Source organism: Mirounga leonina, unplaced genomic scaffold (genome assembly GCF_011800145.1).
Source record: "Mirounga leonina isolate KUSES-001 unplaced genomic scaffold, KU_Mleo_1.0 Mir_154, whole genome shotgun sequence".
Classification (NCBI taxonomy): domain Eukaryota; kingdom Metazoa; phylum Chordata; class Mammalia; order Carnivora; family Phocidae; genus Mirounga; species Mirounga leonina.
Window position 1 is genome coordinate 727,299 of NW_023270389.1, and position 7,013 is coordinate 734,311.

Here is a 7,013-nt window from a genome sequence, read left to right on the forward strand (position 1 = left end):
GTCTGTGCGCTCCCGTCTGTGCGCTCCCGTGTGGGCGCTCCCGTCTGTGCGCTCCCGTGTGGGCGCTCCCGTCTGTGCGCTCCCGTGTGGGCGCTCCCGTGTGGGCGCTCCCGTGTGGGCGCTCCCGGCTCCAGGACTTCAGACGCGAGATCAGCTTGCGGCGTTTCCTGCCCTTCCGTCGCGGAGCGTTCTCGGGCTCGGGCATGGCATGTCCGGCACCGCGGGCCTTCCTCGTGGAACCGCACGGGGAGGGAACACCGCAGTGCGTCCGTCCGTCCGTCACTTCACGGCGTCCGTGTCGTTCCCGTTTCCTGGCTCTTGGGCCCGGCGTGGCCCCGAGCAGGGTGTGCGAGCGCCGGCGGAGCGCGCACCGAGACGCGGCCTCGCGGTCCCACGTAACCCGCCTCTTTGGCGAGTCCGCAGCCCGCGGGGCTCGGTTTCTCCACCCCTCACCAGGGCCCGAGCCGTCTCTTCATCACAGCCCCCTGCTGAATACGAAGTGGGATCCCGCGGCTGATTCGCGTTTTCTTTCTTTTTTAATTCTAAAGGTTTTATTTATTTACTTCTTTGACAGACAGAGACGGAGAGAGAGACAGAGAGACAGAGAGAGAGCACGAGCAGGGGGAGCGGCAGGCGGAGGGAGAGGGAGAAGCAGGCCCCCCGCGGAGCCGGGAGCCCGACGCGGGGCTCGATCCCGGGACCTGGGATCACGACCTGAGCCCAAGGCAGACGCCTAACCATCTGAGCCACCCAAGCGCCCCTAATATAATTTACTTTTTTATTTTATTTATTTTATTTATTATTTATTTATTTATTTATTTGAGAGAGAGAATGAGAGACAGAGAGCATGAGAGGGAGGAGGGTCAGAGGGAGAAGCAGGCTCCCTGCCGAGCAGGGAGCCCGATGCGGGACTCGATCCCGGGACTCCAGGATCATGACCTGAGCCGAAGGCAGACGCCTAACGACTGAGCCACCCAGGCGCCCCCGGAGACAGAGAATCTTAAGCAGACTCCCCTCTGAGTGCAGAGCCCGATGACCCGGGGCTGGATCCCACGATCCCGAGATCACGACCCCAGCCGAAATCAAGAGTCAGATGCTTAACTGACTGAGCCTCCCAGGCGCCACCATATTTTCTGTATTTCTATAATAAACATTTAGTACTTTCATAACTAAAAAATTCTAATAAGGTATTTTCATTATTTAAAATGAGATGTAAAAGGTTGCCTACGGGACATGAGGCAATTTTAGCTTAATGTACCAAGTCTCCTGTAAATCTATGATCAATCAACATTTTTTTAAAATTTTTTTTAAGATTTTTTTATTTATTCATTTGAGACACAGAGATACAGAGAGAGAGAGAGAGGGAGAGAGCATGAGCAGGGAGAGAGGCAGAGGGAGAGGGAGAAGTAGGCTCCCCGCTGAGCAGGGAGCCCGATGTGGGACTCAAATGCAGGACCCTGGGATCATGACCTGAGCCAAAGGCAGACACTTAACGACTGAGCCACCCAGGTGCCCCTTCACCTGCTATTATTATTTTTAAAGATTTTATTTATTTATTTGACAGGGAGAGAGACACAGCGAGAGAGAGAACACAAGCAGGGGGAGCGGGAGAAGGAGAAGCAGGCCTCCCGCGGAGCAGGGAGCCGATTGCGGGGCTCGATTCCAGGACCCTGGGATCACGACCTGAGCCAAAGGCAGACGCCTAACGACTGAGCCACCCAGGTGCCCCTATTTTGTTCCTTTTAATGACTACTACTCCACAGTATGGATATAACATATTTAGTTTATCCATTCATCTTTTGTTGGACATTTGGGTTGTTTTCACCTTTTGGCTGTTGTGAATAATGCTGCTATGAATATTCACACACAACTATTTGTTTGAGTATCTGTTTTCAATCCTTTTAGCTGAATATTTTAATTTTTTTTAAATTTTATTTATTTGAGAGACAGAGCAGAGAAAGCAGAAGGAGCACGAGTGAGGGTGGAGGGGCAGAGGCAGAGGGAGAAGCAGACTCCCGGCTGAGCAGGGAGCCCGATGTGGGGCTCGATCCCAGGACGCTGGGATCATGACCTGAGCTGAAGGCAGACGCTTAACCATCTGAGCCACCCAGGCGCCCCTCAACATTTGTTTTAAAAATTTTTTATTGTTATGTTAATCACCATACATTACATCATTAGGTTTTGATGTAGTGGTCCACGATTCATTGTTTGTGCATAACACCCAGTGCTCCATGCAGAACGTGCCCTCCTCAATACCCATCACCAGGCTAACCCATCCTCCCACCACCCCAGAACCCTCAGTTTGTTTTTCAGAATCCATCGTCTTTCATGGTTCGTCTCCCCCTCCGATTCCCCCCCTTCATTCTTCCCCTCCTGCTATCTTCTTCTTTTTTTTTTTCTTAACACATATTGCATTATTTGTTTCAGAGGTACAGATCTGAGATTCAACAGTCTTGCACAATTCACTGCGCTTACTCAATCAACATTTTTTTAAAGATCTTATTTATTTTTATTGGAGAGAGAGAGAGCATGCGCTCATGCATGAGTGGAGAGAGGGACAGAGGGAGAGAATCCCAAGCAGATTCCCCACTGAGCTCGGAGCCTGATACGGTGCTCAATCTCATGACCCTGAGATCACGACCTGAGCTGAAATCAAGAGGGACGCTTAATTGACTGAGTCACCCAGGTGCCCCTCAATCAAAAATATTTTATTTAAAAAAATTTTTTTTAAAGATTTTTAACTTATTTATTTGACAGAGAGAGAGCACAAGCAGGGGGAGAGGCAGAGGGAGAAGCAGGCTCCCCATGGAGCAGAGAGCCTGATGTGAAACTCGATTCAAGGACCCTGGGATCACGACCTGAGCCGAAGGCAGACGTCCAACTGACTGAGTCACCCAGGTGCCCCAAATTTTTTTAAATAAACTGCAGGGTAGAAAAAATATCACAGTTGGGGCATGCCTTCTGATTTTAGGAGTTCCTAGTGTTCCTGTCAATGTGAACAGCATCTGCTGATAGGCTGACCTCACCGACAACATTGGCTGGAGTCCCACAGATGGAGAGATGTTGGCGGGGTTTCTTTTGGGGGGGTGTGTAGATGGTGGTTCTTCTCTCCTCCCTCCCTCAAGCACATTTCCTGGAAACCAGTGTTTCCTGAATCTACATGATACCATGGAACAGTAGCATTTGACCTTGGCTGCATATTAAAATCATCTGGGGAGGGGCACCTGGGTGGCTCAGTCGTTACACGTTTGCCTTCGGCTCAGGTCATGGTCCCAGGGTCCTGGGATCGAGCCCCGCATCGGGCTCCCTGCTCAGCGGGAAGCCTGCTTCTCCCCCTGCTTGTGTTCCCTCTCTCGCTGTGTCTCTCTCTGTCAAATAAATAAAATCTTTAAAAATAAATAAATAAATAAATAAATAAAGTAAAATCATCTGGGGAGCTTTTAAAAAATATTGATCCTTCAAGACCAGCCCCAGAGACGGGCCAGCCATTGCACTGGTAGTTTGAAAAGGAAAGAAAAAGTAGCTCTTTAGCTGAATCTCATTTGTAGTCAGGAGTGAGAACCGTGGCTACAGAACAAGGTCTGACAAACTTTTTCCGTGAAGGGTCAGATGGTAAATATTTTGTGCTTTGCAGGCCGTAGGTCTCTTGCAAACACTTGCATCTGACGCTGTACCACTTACCATAGACAGTAAGTAAGCGAATGCATGTGACTCTGATTCAATAAAACTTTATTATGAAAAGGTGGTGGGTAGGATTTGGCCCAAGGCTGTGGTTTCCTGACAACTTGCTATAGAAGAAATAAAAATATTAGTTTCCTATTTTATTTAATAACGGTAAAACCTGAACAAAAGAAAGCTGTGATTTTGCATGATACAGCGAAAAGAGTGTAGGATTTGAAGTTAGGAGCTCTGCTTTCAAATCCTGCTCTAAATTTGCTATGGAATCTGAGAGAAGTCACTTAACCTCTCTGGTCTTTATGCTTCTGGGAAAGGACAATAATAATGTGCACCACACAGGTGGGTTTTTTTTTTTTTTTTAAGATTTTTTATTTATTTATTTGACAGAGAGAGACACAGCGAGAGAGGGAACGCAAGCAGGGGAGTGGGAGAGGGAGAAGCAGGCTCCCCGCCAAGCAGGGAGCCCGATGAGGGGCTCGATCCCAGGACCCCGGGATCATGACCTGAGCCGAAGGCAGACGCTTAACGACTGAGCCACCCAGGCGCCCCGACACACAGGTGGTTTTAAAGATCAAATGGCATAGTGGATGTGAACATGTTTTATAAATTGTGAACGCTAGGCACATATTGCTTGCTCTCACAAGTTGCTTGTTGCTCGGCATCTTGTAAATTCGTGTGTAATAAACATTAAATATTTAAAAGTAAAGCACATTAGAAAATTTGAATTTAAACTTAATATAAACATGAAGACTGAGAAAAATGAGTTCTACATCATGCGTTTCTATTTTCTAAAGCCAGCAAAGTGAGTTTAGATTGGTAAAAGTTGCTTTTAAAAGAAGATGGTGTAAATATACATTTTTCCAAAATGGAATTTTCTAGGGAAAATTGGTTTTCATCATGGTGGGGAAATCTACAACTGTAATGTGCTGGTCGGAAGCTAAGGGAGGTAGAAGTGGTAGGAGCTGAGAGGAGGTCCAGGAAAAGCCTCTGACCTTTGACCTTCTGGGAAGACTTTTTGGGAGGGCAGGAACAGAAGCCAGACTCCGGAGGGAGTGGACCGAGAGGAAACGGGCCGCCAGGCGGAGACAGCCCTTTCTGCAAGTTTGGCACAAAAGAGGAAAAATAGGGTGTAGCCTCAAAGGGCATCAGGGCGGTGTAGACATTATGTCAAAGCAGGGAGGGCGGTGTGTGCGGAGTGGGAAGCGGGGGGACCGGGTGCCCGGGGACGCAGGCAGCCTGGGGGCAGCCGGGGAGAGTCCAGCGGGCAGGTGGCCAGTGCCCTGGGCAGCGGAGGCCAGGCCCGCTGCGAGCGGCAAGGGGTGAGGGGCGTCACGGGGATGTGGGGAGGGCAGCCTGGCTGGAGGCAGCGTCCTGCGTCCTTTCCTCCCCTCTCTTCACCTCTTCCCGCCGGAGCATAGGAGACCGCCTGGTGTGTCCCCAGGCCCAGGGGACACTGGGCGGAAGGCCTGCGTGTGTGCAGGGAGGCAGCTGAGGGAAGGCCGCAGTGGACTCAGGTTAGAGCCAGCCTCCCACCCACGGAGAGATGAAAGGGACGCAGCCTGCGTTCCTCCTACATTACAAGCCGCCTCCTCCTGGGAGCCTGTCCTGGCCACCTCCTCTCCCTCCAAATCTGGGTCAGCCTGGTGCACTGCCTCCTCCCAGCCCGTCAGCCCTGCGGTGGCCTGCGTGTCCTGTCTGCGGCCCCCCCGGATGCCTGAGCCCCCCAGGGAAGGCCGGGCTCGGTTCTCTCGTGGGTCTGTGTTGCCACACCTTGCACACGTAAATTCTTATTAAGCGCGTGTCCAGTTGATTACAGATTAGCTGGCTGAGGATCTGAAACCCTGGGAACTGGTTGTAAGTTTTGTCTTTTTCTCTTTTAACCCCCTGCCACGGCAGGAGGCATTTCGGGGCCTTTTGAAGGACTTCAGCCCCCTCCACAAACTCCAGAGCAGCTGCCGTCGGCCCTGCCGCTCTTCCCTTCTTTCCCCGGGAAGCACCTCCTGCCCCCTTTGTCCATTTTGCCGATATGCTGATGCTGCAGGCCAGCTCAGCCCGTCCCACAGCCGCACCCACTGCAACTTGGCAGGGGGTCCTTGGGAAGCCCCCTTTCCTCGGCAGCTAAGGCTCTCTGGTCTGCACAGCCTCGGTTCAGAAGTCCAGAGACCTTTCTGGGTTTATTTTTGGGGAAGTCCTTGCTCTGTTTTCTGCCAGGACCTCCCTCAGCCTTGGTTGCCCCTGAAAATTGTACCCGTTCACGGTTTCCCTTTCTCATTTTCAGAGCAGTAAAAGGGCTTTGAACTTTTGGGGAGAGTGGTATGAAAGAAGGCCAGAGCCGTAGCCACATGGGATCCGCGACAGGGTCAGGGCCTGTCTCCTGATCCCCAGTGGCCCAGGGCGGCTGGGATCTGGACGTCACTGCGGCTCGCTCCTGTCCCTGGACGGCCCCCTCTGCCGCCGCCACCGAAGGGGGCGCAGGGGTGAGCCCGTGGCTGCAGCCCTGGCCGGTGCCCCCCTGCGGCTCTGTTCTTCCCAGAGCTCGGAGCTGGCCTCCCCCTTCCCTCGGAGCTTTGCATTTGTGGACCTGGGCCCCCGCAGAAAGTGGCACTCGCTGTCTAGGAGCTGAACAGGGAGCCCTTCCAGAGACAGACGCTGATGTGAATTCAAACCAGAGCTCTCCCAGGAGGACCGCCGACGTGGCCGAGAGGCCCTGGGAGCCGCTGGTAGGTCTTATGGCCTCTCTGTGCTGTGGGCTTGCTCTTCAGAGCTTGGTGGACTCTGTCTTCTGCTCTTTCATCCCTGCAAAGTCTGGTCCCGCGTGGAGAAGCAGTGGCTCGGGTGGGAATGAGGGAGCTTGGATGACCTTTCGCAGTCAGGAACCAGGTCGGGTACAGAAAACGGAATTTTCCCATAAAGGGAAGCCTGACTTCTGGGCAAGGACAAGAAGTGCCATTGGGCAGTTGGCTGGGGCTTTTTCACCGTGGGCTGTTGAAATCAGGTTTTTACTTGTTTAATGTAGCAAGCACTAATTGAGTGGCCTCACCCTGGCTGCTGGTGTGAGTTAAATCTGGTCTTTCCCAGCAGGAAGACCCATAGTGCCAGAACAGGAGGTGTGGGAAGTGGGGTGTGTGCGGGGTGGGGGGGGCTGCCTCTGCGTTCAGAGCCCGGGAGCGCCCCCGACAAGCCCCGGCAGCTCCCCTCAGGTGGGGTGGGCCTGTTCGCAGCAGGTGGAGGTGAACCGGCAGCGGAGGACCTCGAGAGCAGAGGACCCCGAGAGCGGGGACTGTTGGGGCCCGGCTGGGCTGGTCTGCAGGGAAATCGCAGGGTGACCTAAACCC